The sequence below is a fragment of the Maniola jurtina genome, chromosome 7 (genome assembly GCF_905333055.1).
Source record: "Maniola jurtina chromosome 7, ilManJurt1.1, whole genome shotgun sequence".
NCBI lineage: Eukaryota > Metazoa > Arthropoda > Insecta > Lepidoptera > Nymphalidae > Maniola > Maniola jurtina.
In genome coordinates, this window is record NC_060035.1 from 15,280,899 (window position 1) to 15,301,919 (window position 21,021).

The 21,021-nt window shown below is 35.7% G+C and overlaps 1 long non-coding RNA gene across 1 annotated transcript; it reads right to left on the reverse strand.

Annotated features, from left to right (window-relative positions):
- Positions 1 to 1,863: 1,863 nt before the first annotated feature.
- LOC123866889 lies at positions 1,864 to 20,738 on the reverse strand. The gene is made up of 3 exons (XR_006796275.1): positions 20,729 to 20,738; positions 12,021 to 12,024; positions 1,864 to 1,966 (listed from the first exon to the last, which is right to left on the reverse strand). It is a non-coding gene; the product is annotated as an uncharacterized LOC123866889 (long non-coding RNA).
- Positions 20,739 to 21,021: the final 283 nt, after the last annotated feature.

The following is a 21,021-nucleotide window of genomic DNA, read 5'->3' on the forward strand; positions in this document are numbered from 1 at the left end:
AATCCGAAATTGGGTATTTCGAAATGTGCATGTGTCATTTATCACGACCCTCCGTTCGAGCGGGAGGAAAAAATGCCTCCTAACCCTATTTAAAAAAAACTACCCTCAATAATCCTCCCGCCAGACTCGGCCGTGCTAACAGTATTAAATTTTTGTAGTTAATACAATAGCGTCGGCGGCAAATAAATATTGGATGAATGCGATGCGAGCGTCAAAGATAATCCTTATTGGGATCCGATGGGCCTGTCCCCGTGCCCCGTGCCCGGCGTGACGTACTGATCGGTTCGGGAAAACTTTAATTACTTAGTCATTTAAAAGCTGCAGCTGAAATGGCTGAAACTCGTAAGCGGCGCAAGTATGCCTCTCTTATCGAGAGTTACATTTTTGTTCCAATCGCTGTGGAAGCTCTGGAGTCATCGCAGTGGCGTGCACAGGGTCTGAAGCTAGTGTAAGCGTTAGTCTAGGCAGTAGCTATTTACCTGGCAGGTCAATACCTTAGTGTTAATTGCCTAATCTGGTGACAGAAAAGCTGACCAGGACCTGTGTTTGGTCCCATAGCCCAGTCACTAGGCGATGCGTGGCCTTCTCAAGCACGTTGGTATCCATGAGAATTTCCCCACGAAGGAAAAAATAAAATAAAGGGCTTTAGATCGTGGATTGGCCTCGACTCTGTCATATTACGTTAGTATGTAAATACTCGCTACTTCCTTAGATACTTCCCTACTAAATGAAAGATATTCTACTCTAATTAAGCAAGGAGTGGGTGGGTATTGCATTAGAGTAGTACGTTCTAATGAAGTAATTGAGTAACTCCCATTCCCGTCAAAAATGAAGATAGCCGCGTGCCGTATCAAAAGCCGCCGCTGCCTCGACTCTAAACCATTTCTAAACCGTACAATCGCGCGGTTAAAGTTTTCAATATTTTGGTAACCGCACGTGCGGCCACGTGGCCCGAGTTAGACCCCCGCCGCTTTACTTTTTATTATTTTCATAATTCACGTTTTACAATAACAACTGGGAAGGCGTTTCGCACGGTTTATGGAAGTCGAAACCACTTTCGCAAATCGCAATGGGGCTAAGACTTACCGCGAGGACCACTTATGAGCTCGGTTTTGGGGTTCCGTAAATAAACGACAGTCAAAAGTGGAAGTTTTTATTGACAGGTAGGCTTGAACGTACCTATTCAAATTCAAATTATTCTAATTTCATCCCATCAATCTATTCGAATCCTGTTTGTCTGTCTATCCATCTGTAATTTTTGAGCTATTTTGTTAAAAACAGCTCAAGATGATTCCCGCTAATTCGAATACGTGGAATCAAAAAATCTAGGTGAAGTCTAGGTCCTGATCCAGCTGTCAAGGAATTGTTTTAAGTTAAAAGTTTTCTTTATTTATATGTGTACGGAACCCAACCTCACGCGTGTTCCGATACGCCACTTATATGTTTCTGTTTTTATTTATGTTTCGTTATTTTGGCGCGCGTTTTGTGATCCACTTTATCAAAGCTCCGCACAGATCACCGTGGGGCTGGAACGACTTGGCTATAATGCCGCGTCGGTGCCGAATGGCTTATTGTGTTTTTTGGTGCTGGATTAGCCGAGCTATGGGAAGCCCACAAAACGCGTCTGATTGTTGACGGGAGAGTATGGCGGATTTGGAACTAAGATTTATTAGGAAACTATAATATTTTGATATTGGACTGAGTGCAGCTAAGGAGCCCAATATAATCAACGAGTCAATCATAATCATAAAAGCGGTCATAGCCTTGTGGTCTAAGGCTAGTGGCTAGAGTTAAGAGGGCATGTACGTTTTAAACAATCAAATGTCACGTGATTTAAGGGTGAGGAAAATCGTTATCATCATAATCATCATCAGCCTGTCGACGTCCACTGTTGGACATAGTCCTTCACTAAAGAGCGCCACTACACCTGGTCCTCAGCCTTCCTCATGCAGCTACTTCCCGCCAGCTGCATCGTGCTGGAGGGCGTCCCACACTACGCTGGCTTATATGCGGTGAAGTAATAAGGAATACTCAAGGACTTTCCGGCTGCAACAGCCATCGTCTCTAAAGAAAATATCGTGAGGAAATCTGATGCCTGAGAGTTCTTCATTACGTTCTCAAAGATTTGTGAAGTCTGCCAATCCACACTTCGCCAGCGCCTGGCAAAACTATGGCCTAAGCCCTTCTTCCTCTTTTAACCCTGCGCTTTCGAGTGCGAGATTTCCATTCTAGCATCTCGGGACCCCATAGTCTATCTATTGGGGTTCCCATGGATTTTCGATTTATGTGCCCTTCTCATTGGCACTTCAGTTTCGCAACCGACAGCTCTAGTCTGTTGGCTACTCTAGTTTTACTACGCATCTCCTTATTTCCGACTTAATTACGTAGACAAACTCCAAACATGGCTTTCTCTATTGTCTGTTATTCGTACAGTTAGTTATATTTCTGAATAGATAGACCTAGGATAGTCTCGGGGTAATCTTCGATTAAAACCGTTCAAGTTTTATGAGCTTGTAGTAATAGGACGCGGGTATGCATGCACATTGAGACTATTCCCAAGTAGCGTTTCTGTACGTGCCGGGGGAGTCTTATCCAAATTGCCGTAACCGTGGGGTGCGGGGTTTTTATTTTAGAGTAATTTCCCATTACATTTTACGTGAGTCGGGACCCGTGGGGTAGTTGTTCCCTCTCTTACAAACCGCCGTTTTGTTTCCATTACATTTTTGGGAAATTTATGTTTCTCTAAATTTCAAGTTCAATTTAAATCAATTTCATGATCTCAAGGTATAAAAAATGGTGAATATAAAGGTATGATGCAAAGGCATCGTGATATTCCTTAACTTAGTGTCGCCATAGTAAACAAGGGCATTAATATAAGCTCAGAGATAAGCTGTGTCGTACCTACTACACCTACGTTTATGAATACCTACCTACCGGTGTTGATGTGAAATATACCTACTACCTACCTCTTCACTAGCTAGAAGTGGTGATAGCCTAGTCGGGAAATCCCACCTCTAACTTTCCGGGCAACTATCTCTAACTATTCGGAGTTACGTGCGTTTTTAACCCCCGACCCAAAAAGATGGATGTTTTAAGTTTGACGTGTGTATCTGTGTATCTGTCTGTGGCACCGTAGCTCCTAAACTAATGAACCGATTTTAATTTAGTTTTTTTTTGTTTAAAAGGTGGCTTGATCGAGAGTGTTCTTAGTTATAATCCAAGAAAATCGGTTCAGCCGTTTGAAAGTTATCAGCTCTTTCTAGTTAAGGTAATTGCTATTTGACAAATCGCAAAAATGCTGTACTTTGAAGTAAATTGTTTATTTTTCTAAAGCATTAACAGCTATTAAATACATGCAATTAAAAACTTCAGTTTGTGAAGATTATAAGGGCCTTTTTTAATTTAGTATACATTATCCCAATAATAAAAAAAAACCAAGTTGAAAACATTGCTGTTCGCAACTTGTTCTGTAAAAGTTTTCTTTAACATCTTGATACTTTGAAGCCAACCTCCAGAAAATGATATGTTTAGGTTTAGCAATCAATTTTAACTGTTAGTTTTATACTAAATGTTTTTCGTTTCTTAAATAATCTAAAACTAACCAAAAAACTTCCTGTGCTATTTATTTTCTTGCAGGCGCTCTATGGAATTCAGTGTCCACTGGACTGTCATGGCGGAAGGACTGTGCGCGTCATTTCGTCGCAAAATATTATTTAAAATGAATATAAGCTTATTATTTTTGAATGAAAGTTGTGTTTATAATCGTTGAAAAATAAAATAGGGATTTTTTCATTTCTAAATGAAGCCTGCTTATATACTAAATTTTATTCTAAAGTTACGGTTTTACCAGGTAAATACTCGGAGGTTGTCATAGATTATGATGACAGATAGTAAGTGTTCTAAATAGGTATTATACCTATGTTAGGAGATAGCGCGCCTCGTTCCGGGTGCCGTGTTCCGAAATGGATTTCGTAGTAGTGCAAGTTTGGTGCAAGCCCCACATGACGGAGGGGTATGCGTCAGGCATTTCCTGTGTACAAAAAAAAGACCTATATTTCGGATCCATATTTCATCACTGACAATATGCACTATTCAAAGACTGTTCTTCAAGCATTGAGGAATTTTGGACAGAGACATCTCGAAGGTTCCCGAAGGCTGCCTGAGTTAGATTTGTCGGCTAGCTAGCTTTTTTCGAAATTGGACTTACTTAGCTGGATTGTGTGTTAGAGATTTCTTATGAGATATTATATGTACATAATATAACCATCATAAGGAAGCTCAGATTCATGCTGCGGGCAATGGGGAGAGCCTAAAGGTTGGAACGCCATTTCGGCGGCCGTGTTTCCTGCCATATATACCATAGATACCTGCAAGCCAAGAGTGAATAGGCATCTTCCAGGTAAGCGTGCTCCAACTTGGACCTCATCATTGCTTTCTTTAAAGCATGATTGTCGTCAAGCGCAAGCGCAAAGATTCAGGCGGCGCAAACCCGTAGCATGTGGAAGACCCTATTAAAGACCTATGTTCACTGTGGACGTCTGTCGGTTGATGTTGATGATTATGTCTTTAGTGCAAGTAGTTCAGTAGTTTCAGAGTTTATCGATAACAAACAAACAAACCTTTCCTCTTCATAATATATGTACTTAGTAGCGCAAACTTGGAAAAAATCTCGTGGAAACTCTTTGATTTTCCGAGATAAATGTCATTTTACCTGGCAGCCCTAATCAATTTTATCACTGATAATAATAACTAATTCATAACCGTTAAAACTAAGAGTCAAAATCTCGTTTTTCTAGTCGAGTTCCGTAGGCTCTTTGAACCCACCGCATTATTATCCCAAGAAAACCTACCATTAGATGTAGGAATAATGGAAAGAGGTCACAACCCTCAGCAATAAAGAATACGATGCGGAGAGAGATGTCACTCTCAAGGTCTTTAAATGTATCCATGCAAAAAACCACGTCGACTGGTTGCTCCGTTGCAGCGTGATTGAATATTAAACCAACAAACACACTTTCGCATTTGAAATATGGCCAGTGATTATAAGAAACAGTTTAAATCTCTCTCTGCTCTCCGAGAGACGTTAGGCAAAGTGAACACGAATTATGACACTTCTGTGTTCTTATACAAGCTTAGGTCTCTCAATTTTGTCAATTAATGTCAAATTTCTTTCTCAGATCAAAACCTAGTAAGTGGTTTAAATTCAAGAGAAGTTTAGGCCGTAGTCTTCAACAAGAAACTCGGCGGTTGCTCTTTTCAAAGATTTGATATACAATATTAAATTGCTTAAAACGCACATAACTGAAAAGTTAGTAGTGCGTGATTCCAGGATCGAACCCCCGACCTTCGATTAGGAGGCGGACGTTCTAACCACTAGGCTATGACAGTTTTTAAATTAAAGGGGTTTAAATATTTTAGTGTGAAGACTGGCCTACACATTTATTCATTAGATGTGCATCACTTTCTTTTTTAGGGTTCCGTACCTCAAAATGAAAAACGGAGCTCTTAAAGGATCACTTCGTTGTCTGTCCATTTGTCCGTCCGTCCGTCAAGAAAACCTATACAGTACTTCCCGTTGATCTAGAATCACGAAATTTGTTCTCGGATTTATTCCTTTACTTGGGCTATGAGAGTTGAGACCTATCTACCTGCCCATAATTCTAGGTTAACGGGAAATACCCTATCGGTTTTCTTGACAGACACGACAGACGGACAGACGGACAGAAAGACAGACAACAAAGTGATCCTATAAGGGTCCCGTGTTTCCTTTTGAGATATGGAACCTTAAAAACATTATGTAAGTATGCAAAGTATTTCCCTTGCAAGCCATATTTAACAGTTGACATGTAGAGGTCATTGACTTTTCCTATCTTACTTTTAAGTTTTAATGCATCATTAAGTATTTACTGTTTTGACATGGTATTTAGATAATGGGTGATATTTATTTTATTTTATCTAATTCCTTTGAAAAACTTAGTAAGGCGCATTAATCTATAAAAAACCTAGCCAGTTCATAGACTTATAATAATAATAATAATAAGCCTTTATTTCCCAATAAGATTAATAATATAATACAATTTTAAGATTAATAATATAATAAGATTCTTTTATTTCATTACAATAGGTAGATATGCTTTATTAGTTCAGTTCATTGAATTCTGTTACCATACATACTGGCAAAAAATAATACCTACATAGTTAAGTGTTTTGTTAATCAAGTTCAAATCGTGATAGTATTTTATCATCAGCTGTTTGGCATAGTATATGAAACTATTTATACATAAAATAAACAATAAATTACTACTTTCTTTTTAAATACAATAAATTATACAGTTAAAACCAAAAATAGTGAAAAAGCTAATTTATTCTTTATTCAGCTATGCTGTTTTTAATTATAATTCTCAACTTATTAGGTATTTTATCATCAGCTGTTTGGCATAGTATATGAAACTATTGATACATAAAATAAACAATAAATTACTACTTTCTTTTTAAATACAATAAATTATACAGTTAAAACAAAAAATAGTGAAAAAGCTAATTTATTCTTTATTCAGCTATGCTGTTTTTAGTTATAATTCTTAACTTATTAGGTACATTGTTGTCAAGTTACGATCATATTTTAATACCACTTTTGTAATAAGTAGTTTTGTGATTAGTAGGCCTAAATGTACCTTTTTTCTTTTTTTTTAGAATCATAATCTACGTTCGCCTTTACAAAGAAAATATAGTAACTAAGAATGCTTTAGGTATATATATATATTCTATATAATATTCGATATTTTATTATTTTACCATAACATTTTGCTGTAGCTTTTATTATAGCTAACATTTTATAATTTTAACTATGTTTTATATAAGTATGATAATACAATACTATGCTTAACTTAACATCCTCAGTTTTCCTTTATTGGGTTACCCTTTCGTGGGTATAGGCCTCCTCCATCAGTACACATTTAAATCTTACATAGGTACCTACTCTTACATTCAAGTAAGGAGTATAGTAAGTATAGGATATGATTTTGATGTGAGGGTTTTGGTCTGAGACTCCCGCAGCGACCACCTGTACTGGGAGCTAATGAATTGTAATTACTTTTGAATTTTTATTTTTCTTAAAATGACGTTTTGGGAGGGGCATTTTTAATTTGCGTTGGTTTTGATTATTAAAACTGTTTTCTGGAGATTCCTGCAGATTTCTTTTGTTTTTTGACTGTTGTATTCCTTCATTTAATATTATTATTTTGTTGTATTTAAGTATAGCGTTTTTTCCTTCGTTTCTTAATTTCTTTACTTTTTCATTGAGAGTTATCCTTTCTTTTAATATTTTTTGTGGATAATCATCTTTTACATAATAAGGAGTATTATTTAAAGCGTTCTTGCATTTAATTATTTGTATCTTTTTACTTACAGTGGTAAGAGACAATATTATTGGCCTTATCTTGTCGCCCTTCTTCTTGCCTTTTCTGTGAAGAGATTCTATTTCTGAAGTATTTAACTCAACTGACATTTTTTCATTGATTAGTGTCAAAACTTCCTTCGTTAAATCATGATAATCCTGTTCCTTCTCCTCGATTCCAAAAATTACCAAATTTTTTCTTCTTATATATTTTTCTATTAGATCTATACGTTTTTCTTGTTCTTCGACTTTATTGTTTAATTCAGTATATTTTAATTCGATTTCCGAAAATTTTTGGTTTATGTTGTTGTTTATGGATTCCGTTATACTTTTTTCAAAAATGTGTAGTTCTTGTTTTTGAGTTTGCATCTCAAGCTGTATATTTTTTAGTATTTCAGTTATTTCTTCCATTTCAAATAGGTAGTACTAAAAAACATGCAATATTTATCTTAAAAACTCGACAGCACGTAGGTAACAAATAGCTGGCCGCGGCTAAGTTCTCTGACTATGATTACTGCTTTACCGACATGACGCCGAAAAAATCCGTTGTAAGATTTTAAGGTTATTGTAATTTTTATTGAAATTATCTGCGATAACCACTTTTATTTCTATTTTTATTTGTATTAAATTACTTCTACTTAGTTCTTGTATCTGTGTTATTTTGTTTTAGGCACTAATGTGACAGTTTTGTAACACTTTGCTTATTCACTTTTGCACTGTTTATTTCGTTATTGTATGGTTTTCTTGTAAAAATTTTATAAAACTTTATTTCCTTTTCATTATTTCACGTAATTTTTCACCTAATATGTCTCATATCACACTGTAACTATTTTTAATCGTAGACATAGACTTACTATGTTTTAAAATGGTCAAAGCGACTTACTAGCTTTTAATTTTACTTTAATGTGGGTGTCCTTACAATACAACGGGACATACTATGAAAGTTAGGCTTATGACATAAAACGATTTTCGGAAAAATGACATTTACTTTGTTTTGATATGGGGCGGTCGATATAATTAGGTACTAGGGTAAAGGCTCAAGTAAATGAACAGATTGGACGTTTTTACATGTATTAAGAGCTGGAATAAAAAACCGGCTGATATACCTTTTTTAAATATTTTCTTACAAATTCTTACACTTTTTTCAATTTCAATTTCAAAACCGTGTTCCGTTCAAACCGTTCAAAAGTGCGTGTGCGTGCGTCCATGTGTGTGTGTGAGTGTGTGTGAGTATATACTTGTCTGTATGTTTGTACGAGTGTTTGTTAGTGTGGTATTGCGTTGTATAACCACATGAGTAGCGAACAGAGTCAAAGCTTCATACAAGCGCGCTACGATAGGTACACTACTACAAGCTTGAGGCGCGTGTGTGCGTGAGCACAGGCGCTACGTCGCGTACGGAGAGAAATCGGTTTATATCGGCTCGGCCTGTGCTCAAGCTCAGGGGCTGCAGTACACGTCGCGCGTCGTGTTTTCATTTAATTTAATGTTAATGATAATAATTTAAATAGTGTTTAAAATCTATTTTCTTGAACTGTCATAGATTTTGTTCAAAATCAATATCTGAGGATCCCTAGGATCACAAAACAGGATATTGTTACCAAATTTAAAAAAGTCGACGCCATTTTGAAATTCTTTGTTAATTGACCGATTTCGTTCAAAATCGATATTTAGAGCTCCCTGGGATCACGAAATAAGAAACTGTTACCAAAATTTAAAAAAGTCGACGCCATTTTGAAATTCTTTGTAAATTGACCGATTTCGTTCAAAATCGATATTTAGAGCTCCCTGGGATCACGAAATAAGAAACTGTTACCAAAATTTAAAAAAGTCGATGCCATTTTGAAATTCTTTGTTAATTGACCGATTTCATTCAAAATCGATATTTAGAGCTCCCTGGGATCACGAAATAAGAAACTGTTACCAAAATTTAAAAAAGTCGACGCCATTTTGAAATTCTTTGTTAATTGACCGATTTCGTTCAAAATCGATATTTAGAGCTCCCTGGGATCACGAAATAAGAAACTGTTACCAAAATTTAAAAAAGTCGACGCCATTTTGAAATTCTTTGTTAATTGACCGATTTCGTTCAAAATCGATATTTAGAGCTCCCTGCGATCACAAAATAAGAAACTGTTACCAAAATTTAAAAAAGTCGACGCCATTTTGAAATTCTTTGTTAATTGACCGATTTCGTTCAAAATCGATATTTAGAGCTCCCTGGGATCACAAAATAAGAAACTGTTATCAAAATTTAAAAAAGTCGACGCCATTTTGAAATTCTTTGTTAATTGACCGATTTCGTTCAAAATCGATATTTAGAGCTCCCTGCGATCACAAAATAAGAAACTGTTACCAAAATTTAAAAAAGTCGACGCCATTTTGAAATTCTTTGTTAATTGACCGATTTCGTTCAAAATCGATATTTAGAGCTCCCTGGGATCACGAAATAAGAAACTGTTACCAAAATTTAAAAAAGTCGACGCCATTTTGAAATTCTTTGTTAATTGACCGATTTTGTTCAAAATCGATATTTAGAGCTCCCTGGGATCACAAAATAGGAACCTGTAACCAAAATTTAAAAAAGTTGGCACCATTTATAATTCTTTCTAAATTGACTGATTTCGTTCAAAATCGATATTTAGATCTATCGATCGATATTTAAAGATCGATATTTAAACTAGGCAATCACAACAAAAACAAACTTTACCATCTTGTTGAACAAATAACTATTGTTAATTAAATTGTATCCTCCAGTGCCAGCCCTACCAAAATAGTTATAAATTTTGCTCGCTTCTTAGAAGCTTTGCCTCTGTTTGCTACTCTATGGTATAACACCATGTTAGTAAATCTTAGTATATTTTTAACCGACTTTAAAAAAAGGAAGAGGTTCTGAATTCGTTGGTATCTTTTTTTTTATGTATGTTCCCCGATTACTCAAAGACGCCTGGACCGATTTGGATTTTTTTTTTGTTTGATAGTGTTTTTTGTTTTATACTTTGCAAGTGGTCCCATATAAATTTGGTAAAGATCTGATGAATATCTTTGAAGATGGAGAACAGAACTCCTCAATGGATAAGAGCAAATTCAATTTTTTTTTTAATGTATGTTCACCGATTGCTCAAAGACGCCTGGACCGATCTGGATTTTTATTTTTTTTGAAAAGCTAGGTATACTTTGCAGGTGGTCCCATATAAATTTGATGAAGTTCTGATGAATATCTTCTGAGATGGAGAACAGAACTCCTCAATGGATAAGAGCAAATTGCTCGCGATCAGTGTAATTGCTTAGTAAACAGTAGGGTTTTAGCTGGGCATGGCATATTATTATAGTACAGTGGGGCCACTAAAAATTTTGAAATAAAAAATTTTCAAAATAAAAATAAAACCGACTTCAAAAACCACAATAACTTAAATTATTTTTTACTTTTTAGTGTTTGTGATTTTGAAGTCGGTTTTATTTTTCTTTTGAATTTTTTTTATATTTATTCTGGTATTCTGCTTTCTTGGATATGGATCCCTCTTGGGTATCCCCATTTCTCTCTGTCTTTGGTACTATCAAGCTAATTTTCTCTCGCGATTTGCACAATAGCATTAGACCAACGCGTCTTCGGTCTACCTACCTGTCTTTCTTTCATCTGTAAAAATCGATACAATATGACCATTTGCATTTCAGTTTTAGGGCATGTCTCAAGGCTGTAGGCTTTGTCTTTTTTCTTATGTCTTCAATTCTCACTTTGAATATTTTTTGCTTAATTTATGCACCTTGCCATCGCCCTTTAGCAAGTCACTATTTCTTTTTATATTCTTTGTCTGGACCCATGTTTGGCTGGCATAGGTAAGGCATGGCAGGATGCATGTATCTATAACGGATCTTTTAAGATGTACTGGGTAAGCTCCTTTCATTCTTTCCTTTTGTGCCCAGTAAAACAAGCATACTCGGGCTACTTTGAGAACCCATTAGCAGCTAACAGCAAGGCCTGGACTCAAATTTTTATATGTGGAAGCTGTATTTCCTCGTTGCGTTTATGAGCAAATAAGAATAGTTAACTACTTTTACTAAAAAAAATTTTTATAATTTGGCGCAAACCATCTAAACACCATGATGATTATTATTTCTGCATTGTGAATATTACCAGAAGAAACAGCAAAAAAAATTGTTCCAAGCGGCTCTATTGTAACTTGCAGTCTTCTAAAACAGGTTTTATTTATTATTATTATGTAAAATAGTTTTTGATTTATCGCGCAAAATGTAGAAAAAAATATACAATAAGTCAAAAACTGAAAATCTGACATTTTTTTTAAAATTCCAAGGCGAAAATATACTTAAGAATTTATTAATAGGAATCGAGAGTTTATGCACTAGATAGAGTTCGTTCATTCACTGAAATTCCCAGTTCATTTACTGGCAATTTATCCTTTTGTTAAATAAAATAATTTATAATAATTAATACCACGCATTTTTTTGCGTTTTTGATATTTAAATAATTTAAGCGTGTATACCTACTGTGTATAGACACAGATAAAAAAAAATATAAAAATTATATATAGAACGATTCTCATATATCTTAATTTTAGGTCAAAGTCAGGGTAGTCCTTATTCGTTCATGTACTGGATCTTTTACCCTCCTACGTCAAAATACTAAAAGTCCGCGTAAATTTCGCAGATTGAAATGTCTGCTTGATTAATTGTCAATAGAGGGTCATGACATGTCAAAATTGCTAGTTTGAAGGTGAAATCGTCTATGTCATTCGCATAGGTTTTCCTCTTAATGTAACCTTCACTTGTCATGGGTGTTATAAATTTTTAATTTACACTTGTAGACATTTTAGTAGGTACCTATCACTTGCTTTAGCGGAGAAGGAAAACATCGTAAGGAAACCTGCATGCTTGAGATTTCCTCATAATACTCTCAAAGGTGTGTGAGAAGTCTGCCAGTGCTCACTTTGCCTGGGTGGTTAGACTATAGCTAAAATCCTACTCATTCTGAGGGGAAACCCGGGCATTAGCTCATAGGCCTGCGATGCGTTCACGATTATGATGAAGTTTCTAAATAATGATAAACCTGAGAGTATTAGAGAATATATAAAATACAAATGATTACAGTCTCCTTTTTTTCATCAAATGATCCATCAAACACTAACCGAAAAACATTTTTCCATAATTGCGTAAAAAAACAGCTCATCCCACGCTCATCCTGATCCCCCGCGCCAATAAACGTTGGACGCGTGTAAGAAGGAAGTATTAAAGTCCTACAAGTTAACCCCATACGGACCCCATGGCTTAAATACATCCGATAAAAACTAATGCTCCGAGAGCTGGTGGGAGGTTTCATGGAACGTCGCCTACCTTAGACCAACCTAGACCTTCATTGCTTTTTGTTGAGCATGATTGTCAAGCGCAAGCCTATCTCGCAATAAAAATAAATAATTAAGAAGTTAGTAGATAGTAGATACCTAATAGGGGTTTTAAATATTATTAAAACCTGTCCATGGTGGAATCACAATTTCTCATATTTTTGTGAAATATTTATTTCATGAAGGACTGACTACTCATGATATTATGTCAAGACTCTACCACCGATTTGGAAAGCAGAGCCTACTGAGAAGAGTCCGAAACAAACTCAGCAGTTGCTCTTTTTTAAAAAGCAAAATGTCAACAAAATGTGTCGATGTAAATGTGTAACATTACATATTATTTTATGAAAGAAAGTTCTATACTTAAATCTAGAATTCATATTTAACCGGCTCGAAAAGCTAACAGGTAGGTATACCTATTTGATATCGTTGACAAAATGTGTGAATAAGTAAGGCAATCCTGAATCCACCAAGCAATTCAATAATTCTAAATGGTAAAATCCTAACAGGACTTTTTCTGTGTTGGTGTTAGCTGGCGGGCGTGCTCTGCCTTTTTGGAGTGTTTTTTTTTGTTAAAACTGACTGGAAAGCGCTCTAAGGGGGTGCCGTGTCCGTATGTCGGCGAGCGCCGGCACAGGCGGGGTCCATACTTGTATAGTTTATCTAACTTGTTACAAATAACTACAAACTTGACATTGGCTAATCTTTGTAAAGCCAGACGAGAGAGAAAAAAAATCCTAACAGATTGTTTTGCTCTGTCTATACTCAGGTGACGCACAAAACATAAACTTTCAAGGTTTACCAGTGCGTCTTCAAATCGTCCCACCAGCCATCCGACTATAACCGCCCCTGCAAAAAAACACCACCCCACGAAATAGAAATGTCCATAAAGGAAAATTTATCCACAAATTAATTTGCACAGCGAAATAAAATTAAAGTATTCGGATTCAAGACGTTGCACGTTTTTGCATTTGTTTTTTTTTCGTTGCACTCGCAAGGAAATGGATTTTAGAATTTAGGTTTTTTTACTTTAAAATAGAATTGTAATTGGGTGAAATTTCAGTTTTACTACTTATTATTTTATAAGAATTTATTTATTCTTTAAAAAACTTACCGAAATCCATCATTTTCATGAAAAAGTGCGCAAGACCACGGCACATACAGCACTCCACTACATACAGGAGGCTAGCTACAAGAGAGTAGAGACTTAATATTATGTCCAGCTGTGGGCGTCTCTCGGTTGACGACAACGAAGACGGCACAACGGCGACGATTTATTCAAAAAAAAAATTACAGATTTTAAATTGGCTAATTAAATATTTTGTAGGCTAATTTCAATTAAGGAATCATAAATTAACAGAAAAATCTTTCGATAGGTATCTATTCCGATGTCACCGTTTAAAAATTATAAATTTTATAGCCTTGGATCATTACCATTCGTTTTTTATGCTGATGTTTTTAGAAGTATTAATGTCTTATCAAAGTTCTTATAACAACGTTCATAAATCTTATTGGTTAGATATGTCTAATAGAATTTTCCACGCACAGCTATCTTAAAAAAACTTAGCTCTATCAACCAAGTTCAAAATAAGCTTCATCGAAATAGAGTTTAGGTAATCAAGTGTAAAAGTGTATCTAAAAATGCAATAAAATCAATAATTCAAGTTTAATAGTAGTAGTTACAGTTTTAATAGATTCTACTTATGGATTGCATTAATATAACTTACCTTCAGGAAACGACATAAGTTTACTATTTTTACTAATTTCTGCTAACTTAAGTTTGTAGAAATAGTCAGGCCCACTTGTACAAGGATAGTTAAACTGATTTCATTACATTTTGTAATACTTACTGAGAGCCTTTGCTTACCAAAAAGTGACTGCATTAACTAAATCAGTTTAAGTGTCCTTTAAAAGTTAGGACATACGGAGACTACTCCGTTTGTCCTAAATATTTACCTTGTGTTGGATAGTTAGACCACCTACTCCAGCCAAGAATCCAGGAATCGTACTTGGAACCTATCTGTCAAAGGATGCAGACATGTATTGCTGGTAGGATGCTAAAATTAATACCCACATGAGACTTCCCACCAAACCACCAGAAATTATAAATTACTAAACTGAGTTAGAAGAAATCGAACCTGGAACCATCCGTTTATAAAACCATTTTATCGAGACGTTAGGTTAAAATTTTCGATGTCAAACATTTCTGGAATAAGATATACAGTCCAATACAAACATACCGCTTTAGAATGTAATTATTTATTTCCTAATTTCCCATCATGGGAATTCGATGTAGAAACCAAGAGATTTTCGCCATAAAAGTCATTCTCGAGCCACAAACTCCCATATCTCGAGACCGAGTGATTTATTGTAGACAATCGTACAATGAAGCAATGAGAAAATACCTCAAACTAAAACCACCTGTATCATAAAAGAGAAGAAGTTTAAAATTGCGTGCCTTTTTCATAGTTTTAGTGAAGTTTGAAATGCGGTTGATTGTACGATAGATTTTTATGTTGGTGTCTCGCAGGTTTTAAATAACTTGTATGCCGCGCTCGAAGATTAACGTAACTGATTTATTTATTTAGGAGTTATGATGGATTGTGCTAGTTGAATTATTAAATTTTTCTTACTGTCAGAGTTGTGCGTTCCGTTGTTTGAATTGGCCTATCAAAAATTATTAATAATCCTCCGTGAAACAACGGAGATGAAAATGCCAAAGTTGAACTTCTAAATAAATAAAGTAGGCTACCCATCCATCTAAGGACGTCAGTTAATGTTGCTTACCCAGCACTATCGACTGATATGCATTGTCTCAATTATTGCCCCACATATTTTTCTGATACATGCTCCATTGATGTAATTACACTATGGTGTATGTGTGTATGTGTGTATATGTTTGTTCCTCTTTCTCGGCGGTTTACTCGGGTGCAAGCTTGGATGATGGTTGGAGTGAAGACTTAGGCGGGGTGGGGCAACCAGACGGAAACGTTTAAGTGCGGAAACCAGCCCAGAGAGAAGTAAGAAAAAAGTAAACCCACCACCGCATGTAAAGGTTCACGAATTAATTTTTTTAAATTCACAAACTCAACAAAACTAAACCAATTCCCCAGTAATTGCCTAATCTTTTAACTTTAACTTGCTTCAAGAGTTTAAACAGCTTGTGTTCAATCATGGGACCCTCAAGGTGAACCAACCGCCCTTGAAATGGTTATTTTTTAACTTCCCCGCTCTAAGACGCCGGAATTACGAGGGGGGGTTAGATTTAGAGCCAATTTTAGAGCAAATCTCGCTTTATATTGATTGTACGTAATTTTTTCTCCCGTATGCATCGTTGCTTCCATGATTGAATGTGTTTTTCTTGGAAAAAACTTAGATTAGGGTGAGCATAATATTCTTTAACTTAACTAACTTTTTTTGGAGTTATGTGCGTTTCGAGCATTATCATCGACCCATTCGCTGGCCCACTACTAAGTATGAGTATCCTGTCAGGATGGTCAGGATGAGGAAGTTTTGGCCATAGCCCATCACGCTAGCCAAGTAATATAACTTAGCCTCTAGTTCTGTGCCACTATGCTGATACTTACTGCTTCAATTAAGACCCAATTTACAATAAATCCATCGGTTTTAGGGTTCCGTACCTCAAAAGGAAAAACGGAACCCTTATAGGATCACTTTGTTGTCTATCTGTCTGTCTGTCAGTCTGTCCGTCGTGTATGTCAAGAAAACGTATAGGGTACTTCCCGTTGACCTAGAATCATGAAATTTGGCAGGTAGGTAGGTCTTATAGCACAAGTTTAGGAATAAATCGGAAAACTGCGAATTTGTGGTTACATCATTTAAAAAAAAAATGTATTTCAATTTTCAAAGTAAGATAACTAGGTATACAAAGTGGGGTATCATATGAAAGGGCTTTACCTGTACATTCTAAAATGGATTTTTATTTATTTTTATGTATAATAGTTTTTGATTTATCGTGCAAAATGTTGGAAAAAACACCCGAGTACGGAACCCTCAGTGCGCGAGTCTGACTCGCACTTGGCCGGTTTTTTTTCATATCTCAAAAGAAAAATTTATAGATCTGTGACATGGTGGGTCACTTTTTTACTATCTAGCTAAGTCACGCGCGATTCAAATTAAAAATGATAACTTTTAATGATCACTACATAGAAAATGAATATTTTTAATATGAATTACTTACACACTAAAATATTAAATTAAATAAAAAACATCTTAATAATATGAGTTTTCTAATTGATGTCCACAATTTTTTTCACATTTACATTTTTTGTTGATGTTTTTAGAAATTTCTTGTGTTAAGATGTAGTAAATCTAGAGAAGACTAGTTTTAAACACAGGTTATCATAAAATAACTATTAGAGCTAACGTGTGAGAGCAGGTGATCGATTTATTTGGGGTCTTTGATACACAATTAATATTTTTTTTTTCTACAAATTCATTAAACTTATTGTAAAAACTGGATATCCACGTATCTAATTTTAACCATATATATAGCTATTGATCCATTAGTAATAATAAATTACAAAAGCGAAAGTGTGTCTGTGTGTCTGTTATCTTTTCTGTTAAACCAGTTTTGACGGGTTACAGAGAGCTTAGATAGATAAATAGAGATACTTATATCTACTTTTATCCCGGAAAGTCAGAGCTGTAATGAAAATTTTAAAAACTTAAATCCATGCAGATAAAATTTTATACATCATCTAGTATTTAATAAATAATACGGTCAGTAGTAAAATAATTATTTCAAAGTTTGAAGGGTCTAAGTAATATTTATTTTAGAACGGGGTGATTTTGATGATACTGCCTGATAAGCATGACTTCGTCCGCATGGATTCACGTTTTAAAAAATTCCGTGGGAGCTCGTAGATTTTTCTGAATTAAAAGTAGGCTCTGTAACTCTCCAGGTACTTATTATCTTTGTAAAAATCACGTTGATCCGTTCATTGTGGAGTGATTGAAGGATAAACCAATAAACAAATTTTAATTATGAGTAGTGATGAAAGTGTGTTTTCACATATTATTAGGTACCTACATACCTACCTACAAAGGAATATGAGGAATATGTATTTCGATCTAAGTTAAAACACTTTGTACAAATCGTTGACCTTCTCTTAGACTAACTAAGGGGTCAAACGGTTTTAGAATGGTTTTATTTAATTTACGATTAAAAGATCATTTAGACTATCTTAGTGAATATTATTTGCATAATTGATGTAAAAAAGAAAGTACCGTACCGTCGCGTCGTCTAGAGACTCGAAACTAAGCAATAAATATTAAATGATTCCAGATTTATGTTTCCCATGTGATATATTGTACTAATTTGCATAAAAATAAAGAACTCTAGGCATTTTGCTTCCTTGCCTTCCAATTAAACTAAATAAAAAAATTAATAGCAGAGACAAAAATTTACCCACTGTCATAAGTGCTTTGCTGAATCTTTGGATTTGTATTATTACCCATGTATCTATTATTATTTCTTTTTTTAATTTTACAAAACGCAAGATTGTAAATGACAATGAATTTTATATTAGGTACTTAATACAAAGATAACCGCTAACTATCGGTTTCATAAGAAAGTTCAGAGTCACTCAGCGGGCGATGGAGTCGAGTGCTACGTTTGAAGTTTCTCTAAGTGGTCATATCAAAAATGACCCGCAGAAGGACCAGCGTTTGAGGACCTCCCTGGCGTAGTGGTAAGAGCTATGTTCTTATTAGTGGGAGGTCCCGGGTTCGATTCCCGGCAAGGGCTTGGATCTTTATAATTTCTAAATTTCTAATCTTGTCTGGTAGGAGGCTTCGGCTAGGGCTAGTTACCACCCTACCGGCAAAGCCGTGCCGCCAAGCGTTTCAGCGTTCCGGTACGATACCGTGTAGAAACCAAAGATAGGTTTAATAAAAACTGCCATTCCATCTTAGACTGCATCATCACTTACCACCAGGGGAGATTGCACTCAAGGACTTACTTGTATCTGAATAAAAAACCTCCACTTGGTGCACAGACGACATGTATCTAGTTTAGGTATTTAAGGGAAAAATGCAAACAACTTATAGAAAATTGAGATTGATAACAGTAATTTGTACAAAAATATGCGCTTCAATAAAACCCAAGAAACCTTAACCCAATTAGAGTTATACAATATATTAAATGCATTAACTACCATAATAGTTTGCATATAAATTGTTACATTTTCTCAATCTGCCCGTGTAAGGAGATTTACGAGCGATCAGGTCCGAACCGTCCAAACGACACTTTTGTGAGATAAATTATATTTATTGCTCACGATTAAGCCGTGGATATTGATAAATATTCACATTGGACGCAGATACAATGTTAACAATTACTAAGAATTGAATTTCATCGGTCATAATAATGTAAATTTGATTCTACGCGTTATATCAACAATTCAAGATCGGTAAATGTTTTTTTTTATCTTGCTAGGAAATACATCGGAAAAACTAAGAGCGTTTCATCATCAATATCAACCCATCGCTGGCTTACTTCAGCATTTTTTTAAATTTTTATTTAGAAACAAGTTTAGTTAGCCCTTAACTGCAATCTCACCTGGTGGTCAGTGATGAATGGTGATGGAGTCTAAGATGGAAACTGGCTAACCTGGAAGGGATATGGCAGTTCTTATTAAACCCATACCCCTTTTGGTTTCTACACGGCATTATACAGGAACGCTAAGTCGCTTGGTGGCACAGGTTTACCGGTAGGGTGGTAACTAGCCACAACCGAAACCTCCCACACTAATGCAGGCATTATGGAAAACACTAACGCATACAGGTTTCCTCACAATGCTTTCCTTCACTGTTTTAACAGTGCTTTAGCAACTGATACTTTACTTAAAACGTTCATAACTCCGAAAAGTTAGAGGTGCGTACGCGGGATTAAACCCCGGACTTCCAGACTAGGAGGCCGACATCTTAACCACTGGGCTATTGGTACTTTCAGTGTTTATTTACGCTCAATTGAATACACTAACTACCCACAAATAAGTTTCCCCTCAGCCAGTGAGTTAGTTCTACACATAAATATTATAATCAAGTGTTGATTTGTGCGTCTGTCCGTGGGATAGCTTATGACGTGTCTTGTTATCCACACTTAGTAGTTTATGGCGACGCGGGCGCAGCGTCGTCGTATTTTTCGCTAAGCTTTATTATTCTTGTCAATTAGCTCTTATTCTCTACGTTTAGAGTTATTGTTGTTAATAATAATGAGAGATTCTAGAGAAAGACCTTAGTTATTTTATACAAGCTGAAAGTTTCTCTGCGCATTGTCCACAACACAGGCAGGAACGATCAGCGACTATGAAGTTTGGGTCATGGTGGCTTTGGTGGATAGTGATAACAGATAACGAGTAACGACGTATAAAATCTTTCGTCAAAGTATAAAGTCAAATTTATTGTTGCAACGTGAACTTGCCCTATGTCTGTTTATCTGCCATGCGTGCCTATATTAGCTCATTTCTCTGAACGGCAGCTCGATTGCGGTTTAATGATAGCTACAGTGTGACGATCGCTATCTCTGATTGGTTGACGCTCGCTCACTATTGGCTACAATGCATTGTTGCAACAAGAACACTATTAATTCAGCCAATCACCACAATTGCGATTGTAATAATGATTGATGCAGGTATTCCGGAATCAACTTACTGCGTATACTTAATGGCACAAGCCTTGCTAGCTGGAGGGGAAAGGGGAACATAAGACATGTACCTATAACATGCCTGTTAATGTTATTAAATGAATCCTATACGAAGTTTACGATGCGCTTGTAGACCTCAGTGGCGTGGTGGGTACAACATAATCGTAAACACTTTATAATAAGGCATATTTTGCCATGAATTATTGTGTTGGTTTTACGGCAGTTAAACTATAGTGAAACTTGGTTTATATTGAAAAGAAATTATGTTACGATGTCTTTAATAGTCTAGCTACGATTTAACCTGACTTTATATCGTTATATCATTTCCATTATCTAATGATAGTGTTACTCGTTTGAATATGTTAAGCAATTAAATATCACTTCCTTTAACGATGAAGGAAAACATCGTCAGGAAATCTGCATACCTAAGAGTTACCTAGAGTTGAAGTTTGCACTTGGACAGCGTGGTGAACTATGTCATATTATGCTTCTCATTTTGAGAAGTAATCCATGCTTAGCAGAGGACCGGTGATGGGTTACCTACTTCTAATTAAGTAGGTACAATAAAAAACAATTATGCGTCCAGCCTATTTTAATCC